The following is a 16050-nucleotide window of genomic DNA, read 5'->3' on the forward strand; positions in this document are numbered from 1 at the left end:
GAAAAGCCAGGGCTCATCAGTAATGGGGGAGATCCTGGTGAGCCCAACTTCCCTAGTGTCTCCCCGTCCCCAAAGAGCTCTGCTCCAGGCCCGGCTCCTCCTTCCGGACGGTCCCCACACCATGGCTACCTTCATTGACTCTGGGGCTGATGCCTGCATCATTGACGAGGAGCTGGCCCTTCAGTTGGGGCTCGGGCGGGTTCCCTTGCCACAACCGGTTCCCGCTAGAGCCCTAGATGGACACATCTTGGGCAACGTCACACATCAAACCTCCCCTGTCCATCTGCTGCTCTCTGGCAACCACCACGAAACAATCCAGTTTCACATCCTGAGCTCACTCCGTCTGCCTCTCATCCTGGGGTATCCTTGGCTCCGTCTTCACAACCCTCACATCGACTGGGTCACGGGGGCCATTCAAGGGTGGAGCCCCTCCTGTCATCTCAGGTGCCTGCAGCAAGCCTCCTTGCCACTTCACTCACCCAGCCCCAGCTCCTCGCCCAATCTCTCCAGGGTGCCGCCGGAGTACCATGACTTCTGCCTGGTCTTCAGTAAAGCCAAAGCCACATCTCTGCCTCCGCACCGTCCCTACGACTGCGCTATTGACCTCTTGCCTGGGACTTCACCCCCTAAGGGGCGCCTGTACTCCTTGTCTGAGCCCGAGAGAAAGGCCATGGAGACTTATATCAATGACTCTCTGGCTGCGGGTCTCATCCGTCCTTCTTCCTCTCCTGCCGGGGCGGGTTTTTTCTTCGTGGAGAAGAAGGACAAGACCCTGAGACCCTGCATTGACTACCAAGGGCTGAATGACATCACTATCAAGAACAGGTACCCGCTGCCACTCATCTCCTCCGCCTTCGAGCTGCTCCAGGGGGCCACCATTTTCACCAAGCTTGACCTGCGCAACGCCTATCACCTTGTCCGCATCAGAGAGGGAGACGAGTGGAAGACGGCCTTCAACACCCCGACAGGGCACTACGAGTACCTCGTCATGCCATTCGGCCTCACCAATGCCCCCGCCGTCTTCCAGGCCCTGGTAAACGACGTTCTTCGAGACATGCTCAACCGGTTCATCTTTGTCTACCTGGATGACATTCTCATCTTCTCCCAGTCCAGAGATGATCACATTCACCATGTCCAAGCCGTCCTCCAGCGCCTCCTTGAGAACTCCCTGTTTGTTAAAGCTGAGAAGTGTGAGTTCCATGCCTCCTCAGTGTCCTTCCTGGGGTACATAGTCGCAAAAGACAGTGTACAGATGGACCCAGCTAAAGTCTCTGCCGTCACCTCCTGGCCTGTTCCTGAGTCCCGCAAACAGCTTCAGTGCTTCCTGGGTTTTGCCAATTTCTACCGCCGCTTCATCCGCAATTACAGCTCCGTGGCAGCTCCTCTCACCGCCCTGACCTCCTCCAAGGTGCCTTTTCAGTGGTCACCTTCCACTGACAAAGCCTTCCAAACTCTCAAGACACGGTTCACCTCAGCACCCATCCTTCAGATGCCCAACCCTAATCGCCAGTTCATTGTGGAGGTGGATGCCTCTGATGTGGGGATAGGGGCTGTCCTGTCCCAGCGCTCTGCCACTGACCAGAAGCTCCACCCATGTGCCTTCTTCTCTTGGCGTCTGTCGCCTGCCGAGAGGAATTATGATATTGGCAACAGAGAGCTGCTGGCGGTGAAGATGGCTCTTGAAGAGTGGCGGCATTGGTTGGAGGGTACCAAAGAGCCTTTTCTGGTCTGGACTGACCACAAGAACTTGGAGTACATCCGATCGGCTAAGAGACTGAATTCCCGCCAAGCCCGTTGGTGCCTGTTCTTTGCCCGGTTCAACTTCACCCTCTCCTACCGCCCTGGGTCTCGTAATGCCAAGCCCGACGCCCTGTCCCGGCAATTCCAGAGAGCGGAGGAATCTGGAAAGGGGCCAGAGCCCATCCTCCCTGGGTCCTGTCTTATCGCCGCGGTGACCTGGGACATCGAGGAGAGGGTGAGAGCAGCGGCTGAGGGACAGCCTGGTCCCAGCTCCTGCCCGCCAAACTGCTTGTTCGTCCCTCCAGCCTTGAGGTCAGAGGTGCTGCAGTGGGCCCACTCCTCCAAGCTCTCCTGCCACCCTGGTGCTCGACGGACACAGCACGCCCTCCTCCAGCGCTTCTGGTGGCCCAGCTTGAAAGAGGACACCCAGGACTTCGTCAAAGCCTGCCCGGTCTGTAATCAACACAAGACCTCCCGCCGAGCCCCAGCAGGACTTCTGCAGCCTCTTCCTGTTCCCCACCGCCCGTGGTCCCACATCTCCATGGACTTTGTGACAGGCCTTCCCTCTTCTGAAGGCCATACTGTCATCCTGACCATTGTGGACCGCTTCAGTAAAATGGCCCACTTTGTGCCTCTGCCCAAGCTCCCTTCAGCCAAGAGAACTGCTCAGTTGGTCCTGCTCCACATATTCCGTCTTCATGGCCTCCCTGTCGATGTGGTGTCAGACCGTGGGCCTCAATTTGCCTCTGTTTTTTGGAGAGAGTTCTGCAGTCTCCTGGGTGCCACCGCCAGTCTGTCCTCCGGCTTCCACCCTCAGACCAATGGGCAAACGAAGCGCATGAACCAGGAGTTGGAAACGGCCCTGCGGTGCATGGCCTCCCAGAACCCCTCCTCCTGGTCCTCACAGCTGTTGTGGGTAGAATATGCCCACAACTCCCTCATCTGCTCTGCCACCGGCCTCTCTCCTTTCCAATGTGCATACGGCTATCAACCACCGTTGTTCCCCACCCAGGAGAAGGAGGTTTCCTGCCCGTCTGTCCAAGCCTTCATCCGCCGTTGCCGCAGAACCTGGCTCCGGGCCCGTTCCATCCTCCTTCGGTCTGTGGACCGCTACACTGCCGCCGCCAACCGCCGCCGCACCCCTGCACCTACTTACCAAGCGGGTCAGCGAGTGTGGCTCTCCACCCGAGACCTGCCCCTCCATGTGGAATCCAGGAAGATGGCACCTAAACACATTGGACCCTTCACTATACAGAAAGTCATCAACCCCGTTGCAGTACGGTTGAAGCTCCCGCGCTCTATGCGCGTCCATCCAACCTTCCATGTTTCCAAGGTGAAGCCGGTCCATGACAGTCCCTTGGTCCCTGCAGCACCGCCACCACCTCCTCCACGCATTGTTGACGGGGGTCCAGTCTACACGGTGCATCACCTGATGCACTCCCGCCGGCGGGGGAGAGGCCTTCAGTACTTGGTGGACTGGGAGGGGTATGGCCCGGAAGAGAGATCCTGGGTTCCTGCTCGTTTCATCGTCGACTCCAACCTCATTGCTGATTTTCATCGGTGTCATCCTGACCAGCCAGCTAAGATGCCTGCCCGTTGGGGAGCCCGCACTTTGCCTCCACCAGACCGGCCTCTGGGGGGCCGTTCCTTGGGGGAAGCTACAGATGATGGAGAATCCCTCCACCAGACCCCCTCCACCCACCCGGCTGAGGAAATGGACTGGTCCGACTCCCAGGAGTTGTAGTCCCATCTCCTGCCCTGTTTATAGTGCCTTTTTTGGGATGTCGGGAGCCATCCCTTGAGGGGAGGGTTCTGTCAGAGTCTGCTCTCCCCCTCACCTGTTGCTGTGGGAATCATCCAATCATCCAATCATTCAGTCTCACTCTCTGCTCTGCCACACCCCTCATTAGTTCAACCACCTTCACCTGGCGCTCCCACCTGCTCATCATCTGCAATCAGCCAGTATATAAGCTGCCTCGGCCCACTCCCTCCTTGTCAGATTGTCTACGCTACTATGCTCAGTCATCTTGCTATCTTCACTGGACTGCCTTCCCGGTTTCTGATCAGCTTGTCTTCGACCATCGCCCCTCGTCTCTGCCCCGGTAAACCCACCAGCCTTCTGTCCCTGACTCTGAGTTCTGCCTGCCTGTTCCCTGGTCTTTGTCTGCTGTGGGAGTGGAAGATCGGGGTTCAAAAACTGTGTTTCTCTGACCGTGCTAATATTGCCCTGACATCGTGTGAAATAAAGACTGCAAAGTTTATACCCGTGTCATTTGTGCTGCTATTGGGTCCAACCTATACCCGTTACAGTTCTAAGCCCTTATATACTCTAAAATTTGAATAAGTGCCTAACCAAGACAAAATATTTATTACTAAAACTTGACACGCAGTGCTGAGCTGCATCTTAAATTAATCTTCAAGTTCCCAGTTTTCAGATACTGTATACCACTTCTATGTTGCGTATACTGATGACCTGCTATCTCCCCCTAAACATCCGCTGTCTCCCCCTTAAAAGGACAAAAACGAGTCTATGGTAGGGAGGGGTGGAGTGGAAGAGGTTAAATTTTATCTGTATTTTTTTATAATAACACAGAAGCAGCACTTGCACCTCCCTCGTTACCACCACTGAGGTGCCCTTGAGCAAGGCTCTTAACCCTGGCTCCAATCAGAATTTGGTTGTACTGGGCAGCTTCCAGGTATGAATGCAGAACTATGTGAATGTGATCAGGGCAGTCCTGAAAAAGAGAGCACTGCTCTCAGTGAAATTCTCCTGGACAAATAAAGGTAAAAAAACAAAACAAAAAAACCCTAATTGTATTGTAAATACAAGGGGTAAATTAATTGTGTTACTTTCATTAAACGTTGGTTCTGGTATAATGCTGTGGTATGGTAGCCTGCATGGTCACTCTTACACTCTTGTACATGCACCCATGACAGGCAAAGAAGGAGAGGTTACGCGCTTCACCTGGCGGAGATCCCAATACACTACAGACCTCTCTGTGTTTTAACATATATGCTGAGGTTCATATTAGACTCCACGGGGTAGGTATATCAACAATATCAACAATATACCTACCTTGCAGCCTATAACGAGCCTGCAAGGCTCATATCTGGAGAAACACTAATAGCTGGGATCTGTATCTGGTTTACTGTTGGGTTTTGCAGTTTGTGCGAGTTCAGTGCCTATGGTTACTCCTGCACTATTCCATAATTCATTGGGCATATTAGTCAGGATATGAAAATGCACCTGCTGTTATCCTGATTATTAATTTTCATGTAAACAAAGCCTCTTTTAGATGTTTTTTTTGTGAACCCCCAACCTTAAAGTTCAAACTGTACCTATAGTTTTAGTGGAGACTAAACACATGTAAACGCCATTCACCCACCTCAAATTCTGAAATAGCATTCATGCAGACTTTCATCACATTACAGCTGTTACTGGCTCAGACTTGCTTCCTATCCCAGTTTATGGTTAGGAAACAACCATGCGTTTTGCAAGGTGCATAGGGTGGACTTTAGTGTTGGTCATGGTGGGAAAAACTGTCACAAAGGTGGGTGAATGGAGCAGGTAGACCCAAATGCAGACGGCAAGCAGGTTGGATACGATGCTGAATATTTAATGAAAGAACTCAAAAATCACAAGAGACACTTGGAACAGGAACAAAGACCATAAACACAGGAAAAAAAAAAAAAAAAACTCAGCGCATACACAGTGCGAAGGCAGAACAAAAGCAGACAACTCGACAAAGACCAAACTGAAAACTGGATTATAAATACACAGGGAGTGATTGCAAATGAAACACAGGTGAGGGAAACGAGACACAGGTGAGACGCATGAAATAATCAAACACAGGAAGTAAAGTGACCAGACACAAGGAGGAAATATTTAAAAATAAAACAGGAACTAAAGTAAACAAACAAAGATGCAGAAAAACTAGTCCACGCATTTGTTACTTCTAGGCTGGATTATTGCAATTCCTTATTATCAGGCTGCCCTAACAAGTCTCTAAAGACTCTCCAGCTGGTCCAGAATGCAGCTGCACGTGTACTGACTAAAACTAAAAAAAGAGCTCACATTTCTCCCATTTTAGCTTCGCTACATTGGCTTCCTGTAAAATCTAGAATAGAATTTAAAATCCTTCTCCTAACTTACAAAGCCCTTAATGGTCAGGCACCATCATATCTTGAAGAGCTCATAGTACCATATTACCCTACTAGAACACTGTGCTCCCAGAATGCAGGTGTAAGGGACCGAGCTGGCAGACAAAGGAGACTCAGGTGGTTTCAAAAAAGAGGGTTTTTATTTTACCCAAAAAATGCAAACAAAAGGTACAAATAACAAACTATGTAAATAAAGTTCAGGGCCCATAAAAGAGGTCAAATAAACAGAACTCAACTAAAGTGAACTTAACCCTACTAACAGACCTTCCTAAATGAACACAAAGGGGAACATATATACTGGCGGCCGATCAGACCATAACAGAAGAGGGGTAACTAACAAATGACAACCACTACCAACTAAGCAATAAACAACAGAATTCCCCCCTAACACAGGTTAACTCAACTAAACCAAAAATACCCAACTAAACATTCAATAAAGAGAAACAAACAATATGACTAAACTTGAAATAAACAGTTCCCCCCCATGAGGTGGCAGGACTTGGTATGACCCAATTGGCCACTTCCTGTATTTAACCATTCCATGTCCTGTTGCACATCCTTTGCCCAGGCCTGGCCAGATGTCCTCCAGGGGCAGCACCCCAACACTGGTAACTCAAAAAAAGGAAAATTAGAACTTAAACTAATGACTGTACAAAAGTTAACCAAATGTGCGCGCTACAAATAGAAACTAATGTACTGCCAAACTGTACAATAAAATGAGTATGATGTATGAAACAAAATCCAGTGTGTTGTTATTTATTTGTATGTAATGTGAAATGTAATTAAATTAGCTAACTGAGGAAAGAATTAACTACAAATGTAAAAGAAACCAAAGTGTGAGTGCCAGCTGGGATACAAACTTCAAAATGGCTGTGTGGCTGCAAGTGCGGCCATCACAGCAGGCTTACTGGTGGTTCCTACAATCTTTAAAAGTAGAATGGGAGGCAGAGCCTTCAGCTATCAGGCTCCTCTCTTGTGGAACCATCTTCCAGATTCGATCCAGGGTGCTGACACCCTCTCTATGTTTAAGAGTAGGCTTAAAACTTTACTTTTTGATAAAGCTTATAGTTAGGGCCGACCAGGCTCACCTTGGATTAGCCCTTAGTTATGCTGCTATAGGCCTAAACTGCTGGGGGACTTCCCCAATTTTTTGTGCTTTCTCATCTCGCAGGTAACCCTGGGTAGTGGGCCAAGCCTTCGCGGTCCTTCACAGTCCTGTTGGCATCCTTCCCTGGCTGTTGCTGTTGCTGCTGCTATTGTTATGATTGTTGTTCTTCTGTCCCCCCTGCCCCCCTCTTTCTTTCTCTCTGTCAAAGCAAATGTTGCAGACTGGAATGTCTAAATAACATGAGTACACCTACAATAGAGAAAATACCAGAGAATTTTCTGGATGCTTTTAGGGAGACTCCAAAGCACTTCACATGCCATTATGGACTAGGTCATTTAAAATGAAAAAAGAGTTGTGTATAAATGAGATCCTTTAAATATCACATTAACTTCTACCTGACAGACTTAACCAAAACATAACATATTTCTAATTTTTAGCGCAGTAAACACAGGTGTTTCCATAGAGGTAAACCACATGATACAACATAAATCAACATCATGATCTATGACATGTATGACAATGCTGAGCAGGCCCAGCAGACCTTAATTAGGGGTTCAAGCACCAAAGGAATTGTAATAATTATTATTATTATTACTATTTGAACTTTAATGTTATTATAGAGTTTATGAACAGTTATAAGGATCTATTCTGGTTTGAGGTTCACATTTGCAAACACAGAAACTGGATGCTAAAATATCAGATCACCTGGAAAGTTTGCACATAAAATTATCTTATAAGATAATGAATCAGCCCTCAGCTATCAGGCTCCTCTCTTGTGGGACCACAAGGGAACAGAGAAAACCAAAACCAGGGAACAAATGCAACACAAATGAAAGAGTCCCTCAAAAAGAAACAGAAAAAGTCAGAGGGCATCAGAAGGATAATAAAAGCCAAGGAAGTCAAAAGAACAAAAACACAAAGAGTCCAAAAGTCGCAGTAGGATGTGACAAAAACAATGTTAACCAGTTGTGTGCCCAAGAGGCCACAAAGAACACTTTCCTTATTTTAAAAGGACATCCTGTGAAAGGAATCTCACATATAGGCACAGCATGTAGCTTCCTGGAATGGAGTGGACCTTACAGGGAATTTTTAACTATGATTTATGGGAAGAATGGAGAAGGGTTCATGAGACAGTCAGAGGAAATGATGTAGGGAGGGGTGGTCATCTCTTGTTATGTTTGTTGATGGACTTTACTTTGAACTTAATGAATGTGGCCTGATCTTAATATTATTTTGCTGAAAACTCACTCACAAAAATATAATATAATATAATATAATATAATATAATATGTGTGTGTGTATAAAACAGTATGATCAATACAGGGTACAAGCCAGTAGGTACCAGGAAAAATGGTGTAACAAATTTTTGTGCTTCTGATATGCTGTGTAGGATCTCAAATACATCTTTGTAAGTAAACATATACATAGTAATGTATTACAGCCTGCATACCTAATATTTGCTTTGTAATTACAATGAAAGGGGGTGAACAAGAATGTCTGCACTGTTTATTGGTTTATATAACAGGGACAGTGTACATTAATTAACATTGCTTTAAACACGCCAGAGTTAGCCAAAAGGCTATTTTTCCATCTTTCCCTGGGCAGATGTGAAACAAAATTACCATACCCTTATAAAATATTTATTTCTACATCCCTCTCTTGTCTTTTTGCCTTGTACCAATATTTTTGCCTGGCTATATGTACCCAGTTTGTATTTTATTGATACTGTATACTCTGTACCGTATGTAATTTATGAGGTCATATCTAAAGCATTTCTAAGACAGTTTTTGTTTGGGCACTGCAAAATCAGACCATAGCTTTCATTCTAAAGTGGGTGGTGTGGTTGTGTATGGTTCCAACACAATGACTCATATGTCCATGTTGCAGACTGGAATGTCTAAATAACACGAGTACACCCATAATAGAGAACATACCAGAGATTTTTTTTTAGGGAGACTCCAAAGTACTTAAAATGTCATTATGGACTAGGTCATTGAAATGAAAAAAGGAGTTGTGTATAAATGAGATCCTTTAAATATAACATTATCAACTTCTACCAGACAGACTTAACCAAAACATGACATATTTCTAATTTTTAGAGCAGTAAACTCAGGTTTTTCCATAGAGGTAAACCACATGATACAACATAAATCAACATCATGATCTATGACATGTATGACAATGCTGAGCAGGCCCAGCTGACCTTAATTAGGGGTTCAAGCACTAAAGGAATTGTAATAATAATAATTATTATTATTACTATTTGAACTTTAATGTTATTATAGAGTTTATGAACAGTTATAAGGACCTATTCTGGTTTGAGGTTCACATTTGCAAACACAGAAACTGGATGCTAAAATATCAGATCACCTGGATAGTTTGCACATAAAATTATCTTATAAGATAATAAATAAGAGAAATACCACAGAGAGTGAGGATGGACCTGAAAGCATAAGAACTATTGTGTCATACACTAATGATAAATAATCACAAACCACTAATAGAAATAACAGGACATAAAGATAAAGAGGGGTCCAGCCCAGCCCAGGATCAGGGTACACTTATAGACTTACATAGTGTCTGTTTTATGTCAGTGTTTCCATGTTAACCAAAAAAGACTGAGGGAGAGCAGGAGTGCCCATGTTTGTGTTTGTCTGTGGCTCATAAAAGGAAAGTAAAGATGGATTATTGAGCTCGTGATAAGAAGTAGCCTACACAGATCATTAAAGTTATTGTTAAAGCCACCTGCAGACTCAGAAGCAATTATAACCAACACACTTTTGGATAGGGAAACTGTTGTTTTGTAAGTAGTGTTAATTCAAGACTTGCAATGAATAAGATAGACTTGCATTGAGAAACTAGATAATGACAGACAGAGAAGAGCTTACTGGACTAACAAATGTTTCTCCTGTAGCACCATATCAAAAACTGGTGGAATCAAATAACTGAACAAATGTAATTTATCTTATTGCTGTGCATGTATTTTCACATTTTAAACTGTTTTACAACACACAAAGAATAAAAATCAATCTGTAAACCTTTTCAAATGTCACTGAAGAAAGATTTCTCGTGCTGCTGCATCCCGCATCCCTGTTCCCCAGCACGGAAACTGCTTGTTTCTACCTGCTTGGTGTGCTCATTGCTCTTTACATGTTGGCTGGTGCTGCCATATTTTCTTCTTTGGAGAGACCAGCAGAGCTACATGCCCACCAGCTCTGGGAAGAGAGGCTGAGGGGTAAGTCAAGAAAAACAGTATACTGGGAATATTTTATCAGAAATAGTGAGCAATCCTCATCCAAAAATGCTAACAGCAATAAAAACTACAATAGTATGTCAAATAATACTTCATATGCATCATGCTCAAATGCTCAATGCTCAAAATCTGTTGATGTGTACTTAATGTGTTGATAAATACAGTAGTTTGTATTATTCTGACAGCAGCTGCCAACATTTTATGCCATGCAAAATGACAAAGAAACAGATGAAATAGACTCAAATTGTTCAGCATGTTCAGATACGGGGAGGATTCCATGAGGATCGACCAATACCATACCAAAGTAACACAAATCTATAGCAATTACATAACTTAACTAATCATATGAACCTAATTAGGTGGAGATATGAAGCCATATTGTTCTGGGGAGGCCCACAGGGCAGAGGTGTTTCAAACTCATCTGCAATCCATAAAAATCAATATCTCACCTGAATCTATGGAGGACAAACATGTCTCCTAGATAAAAAATTAAACCAACTTCATCTCTGAGAATCAGTTTACAGCCTTCCTATTCTTACCACTATCTTTAGACACTCTCAGCTCATTGTTTAACTGTTCAGCTGCAACTTTACTGTTACTGTTTACTGTAACTACCACTTTCATAATATCATTTTCAGAGAAAAAGCTCTAAAGACCCACTGTACACTAACTGCTCAGCACCAAATGGCCAGCACATAAATTTAGTGACTAGCTGGTGAACATAGTGGGACATCTAGCAGCTGAAGAGCCAGATATTTCCCTGTGGAGTTGATAGAGACCAAAAGCAGAGCTAATTGGATTTAAACATAGCACAAAAAGTAAGGAAATTTGTGGTTGGTAGATTATTTCTTTGTTGTAACAATGCTTCTTGACAGTAAATCTTATACCGTTGGAAAGCCTGTTTATTTCCCTTTTAAATGGTGCCACATTTATAAGGAACATGCATTTGTGGGATGAGCAGCAGAGCTTGCGCCGATGAAAAATTTGCCAAATCTTCTCTGGCTAGCACTTTTTGAGCAATAAGCACAAAGTGCTTCCCAAAGGAGAGGAAATTCAACACATAACAACATTAGTTACAATTGCAAGAGGTAAAACACAAACATACATATACACATATATGCATATATCTACACAAATAAAAGATAAAAACTCTCAGTGAAGGAAGAAAAAGATAAAAACTCTCAATAAAAGAAAAAAATCAAACAACTCATGATCATAGAAACGTAGTGTTTAAGCTGTTAGGAAAAGCCATTTTATAAAAAGATGTTTTAAAAAGAGATTTAAAAGCAGTGACAGAGTGAGCTGATCTGATGCTCAGTGGGAGATTGTTCCAGAGCTGAGGAGCCAGTACTTTTAAGGCTCGAGTATTTGCTGAGTATTTGTCCCAGGGGTAACATGTACAGGGTAAACAGAATAGGTCCCAAGATTGATCCTGGTATTCCATAATTAGTCTGAAATGTTCGTGAGATGAATTCCCCAACAGAAATGAAAAATTTCCTGTTGGGTAGGTATGAGGAAAACCAGTCCAGAGCCAACCAGTGAAACGCACCCACTGTTTTAGTCTGTTTATAAGGATGGAATAGTTCATAGTATCAAAAGCTGCATTGAGGTCAAGCAGTAGCAATACAGAACATGCACCAGAGTCTGCAGCCATCAGTCATTTGTCACTCTAAGGAGGGCGGTTTCGCCATTTGAAAATAAAAGAAAATAAATAAAATGTTAAAATAAAGTGCTTAACTTCAGAAAAATAAAATGAAAGGAGGAAAAGTTTGAATTTCCCCTTTTCTGTTTCACATCTTGACTCAACAGTCTCAACCAGTTTAACAGATAATACAGTTGAACAACTGAACAGTTTCAGAGGCTCACTTTCTTCCCCTCTTAGATTCAACTTCCCCACTTTTTTTGCTCGGTGAGAAAATTGAGCTCTAGCTTGTCCTGCAAGGATTTTAAACCTGGGCTTGAATGGAGTCAGGGCCATTGTCACACACATGTGGAGGTGCTCATTGGTGAGTCTGGAACGATATTTAGTTTTGATTATGTTCATTGTGGAGAAAGCTGCCTCGCAGTTGTGTGTGGAGCCAAACATCTCTCCCTTTCTCCGTCTCACTCGTTTTTTTCTCTCCCTTTCTCCGTCTCACTCGTCTTTTTCTCTCCCTTTCTCCGTCTCACTCATCTTTTCCACAACCTCAACCGTCCCACCCGTCGTTCCCCTGGCACTTTCATCTGTCTGCACTGTGGAGTCGCAAGGTCTGTGCGTCTCCTCATCCACTAAACCACTACCGTAAAGACTATAAAAGCTGCGCCAGTTAAAATAGAAGCGCCCCGTCTGGTTTTAAATCGTAACCTTCTGTCGTCTTGGCTGTGGGTCCGGGTCCATATGGGACAGCTTCTGGGTCCGTACCCGCCAGTTGGTGACCTCTGGTTTACAAGCTTATTGATTGTATTAAACAGGATTCTGGGGTTGTGCTGGTTGGCTGAGGTTAACTGTGAAAAATGGACGTAAGTTTAGTCTTGAGAGGAGCAACCATGCCCAGGATGGATAAGCATTATTGATTAAAGGCTAATAACTGGTCATTTATTAAAATAAAAAATTTGGATACTTGGTTTCTGTAGCACTACAAGAATCTGTCGAGCGTGACGGTGAAATCGCTAATATAATAATGATTGCTGACATTTATTGCTGGCTTACGGGAGCTTATTATATATGGATAAGGCAGAGATTACACTGATCACTGTGTGACTTGCATACTCTATGTGCTGAAATGATCTCGGCCTCAGTCACAGACACAGACAACAAAGTGAGCAACCAATACTATAACACAAAGCTGAGTCCCAATGTGATCGCAATTATCCCCCTCCTAAAAACCCTCAGATTTGAAGCATGATGTCAACATAACCACATAGGAAAGGCCTTTGCTACATCTGGGATATTTCTATTTATAGTCACTTCCAAAGGCCAAGTAAGAGGATAGCGTGGGTGAAACCACTGAAAGATTAAATGGGTGGGGATATAATGGATACAGGTAGTACATATAAAAGGAAGAGACACATTTGGAAAAGGGTAACAATGTTGTGCACAATGTTACTGGAGCAAATGTCATGAGATCACCAAAACTAATAATTTCCGTATCCTGGAAATGTGCTTGTCACATGTAATCCAATCTGCCCATGAAGTTGTAAAAAATAAACAAAAGGAAGGAGGTAAGCATCCGCTACCGCTAATTAAGTTCAAAGAAGCAAAGGAAGTCCATTACTTTCCGCTTCATAACTCAAATACAATCCATTTTTACTTCACGATTTGCACTTACTCCCTCTTTAACACCATCTCTGTAATCATCAAGTAGGGACTGAACTGGATGCTGAGAACACTGGCCAGGATGTACAGTAGTAGCTGCCTCTACAAGCTGCAACTCAGACCACTGTTCAAACTCTGTTTTTCTGACTCTGAGCCACCTATATGTTATTGTGAGGACAAACCTGTACATAGACAGCAGGTGCAAGCAGTTTCCAGTTTGGGCCACAGCATGATGTGGCCTAGTGCTATTGGTAGATGCCAAAGTTGAAACAGTGTGCCACAGAAACACAAAAAGAGGACTACCTGCAAGACATGAACAGGATAATTGTTCATAAAGAATGAGAAGAATGTAGTGCACTGCCTACTTAGCTACATTAAAATATATCTGAAAATACTGTCAACAAATTAAACACAGCAAAACTAATCATCAGTTTCTTGTTTAGTGACCAAAAGGTTGAGAAAGGGTGAGAAAATTGAGCTCTAGCTTGTCCTGCGAGGATTTTAAACCTGGGTTTGAATGGAGTTAGGGCCATTGTCATACACATGTGGAGGTGCTCGTTTTTTTCTCAACTTTCTCCGTCTCACTCATCTTTTTCTTAACCGTCCCACCCTTCGTTCCCCTGACTATAAAAGCTGCGCCAATTAAAATAGAAGCGCCCCGTTTGGTTTTAAATCGTAACCTTCTGTCGTCTTGGCTGTGGGTCCGGGTCCATATGGGACAGCTTCTGGGTCCGTACCCGCCAGTTAGTGACCTCTGGTTTACAAGCTTATTGATTGTATTAAACAGGATTCTGGGGTTGTGCTGGTTGGCTGAGGTTAACTGTGAAAAATGGACGTAAGTTTAGTCTTGAGAGGAGCAACCATGCCCAGGATGGATAAGCATTATTGATTAAAGGCTAATAACTGGTCATTTATTAAAATAAAAAATTTGGATACTTGGTTTCTGTAGCACTACAAGAATCTGTCGAGCGTGACGGTGAAATCGCTAATATAATAATGATTGCTGACATTTATTGCTGGGTTATGGGAGCTTATTATATATGGATATAGCCGAGATTACACTGATCACTGTGTGACTTGCATACTCTATGTGCTGAAATGATCTCGGCCTCAGTCACAGACACAGACAACAAAGTGAGCAACCAATACTATAACACAAAGCTGAGTCCCAATGTGATCGCAATTATCCCCCTCCTAAAAACCCTCAGATTTGAAGCATGATGTCAACATAACCACATAGGAAAGGCCTTTGCTACATCTTAAGTAGCAAAGGCCTTAATTAAGCTCAATGAAGCAAAGGAAGTCCATTACTTTCTGCTTCATAACTCAAATACAACCCATTTTTACTTCACAGTTTTTGAAAATTACATTTCTGAAAATGTACACAGCCTTAAAATGTGTTAAAAACATGTTAATCTGTCATACACTGTAAGCCATTGTGTCACACTTTTTTTCATAGAGATAGCAATAAATCCTCTGCGTAGTGACAGTAATGTTATGACAGTGACTGTGATCACAGATGTGGCCTTTCATCGAAGATGTTTCTCATAGGATTTGGAGTGACAGCCCCATCGACCATGACAGGGAAAGTCTTGCTTGTTTTCTACAGTTTGCTGGGCTGTTCAGTTTCCATTCTCTTCTTTTATCCTGGAGAGAGTCATAATGTTACTCAGCCTCCTGATATTGTAGTGCCACAGGATGAGAACCAGACATGGCAGAATGGAGGGCAGAGGAAGTGGAAGTGATAGAAATGAAGAATGGAAACCATCTGTGTACATCTGTGTAAGTCACACTTGTGCTTTTTGTTGTTGACAGCCAAGTATACCTGGTTGCCAACTGCCTCCTGATGCTCTTAGGAGTGTGCTGCACTTACTCCCTCTTTAACACCATCTCTGTAATCATCAAGTAGGGACTGAACTGGATGCTGAGAACACTGGCCAGGATGTACAGTAGTAGCTGCCTCTACAAGCTGCAACTCAGACCACTGTTCAAACTCTGTTTTTCTGACTCTGAGCCACCTATATGTCATTGTGAGGACAAACCTGTACATAGACAGCAGGTGCAAGCAGTTTCCAGTTTGGGCCACAGCATGATGTGGCCTAGTGCTATTGGTAGATGCCAAAGTTGAAACAGTGTGCCACAGAAACACAAAAAGAGGACTACCTGCAAGACATGAACAGGATAATTGTTCATGAAGAATGAGGAGAATGTAGTGCACTGCCTACTTGGCTACATTAAAATATGTCTGAAAATACTGTCAACAAATTAAACACAGCAAAACTAATCATCAGTTTCTTGTTTAGTGACCTAAAGGGTGAGAAAATTGAGCTCTAGCTTGTCCTGCAAGGATTTTAAACCTGGGCTTGAATGGAGTCAGGGCCATTGTCATACACATGTGGAGGTGCTCATTGGTGAGTCTGGAACGATATTTAGTTTTGATTATGTTCATTGTGGAGAAAGCTGCCTCGCAGTTGTGTGTGGAGCCAAACATCT

General features: G+C 43.9%; 1 long non-coding RNA gene across 1 annotated transcript; it reads left to right on the top strand.

Moving 5' to 3' along the window:
• Positions 1-6469: 6469 nt before the first annotated feature.
• On the top strand, positions 6470-8658 carry LOC122984315. The gene is made up of 2 exons (XR_006403857.1): positions 6470-6509; positions 7073-8658. It is a non-coding gene; the product is annotated as an uncharacterized LOC122984315 (long non-coding RNA).
• Positions 8659-16050: the final 7392 nt, after the last annotated feature.

The sequence above is a fragment of the Thunnus albacares genome, chromosome 6 (assembly GCF_914725855.1).
Source record: "Thunnus albacares chromosome 6, fThuAlb1.1, whole genome shotgun sequence".
In the NCBI taxonomy this organism is placed as follows: domain Eukaryota; kingdom Metazoa; phylum Chordata; class Actinopteri; order Scombriformes; family Scombridae; genus Thunnus; species Thunnus albacares.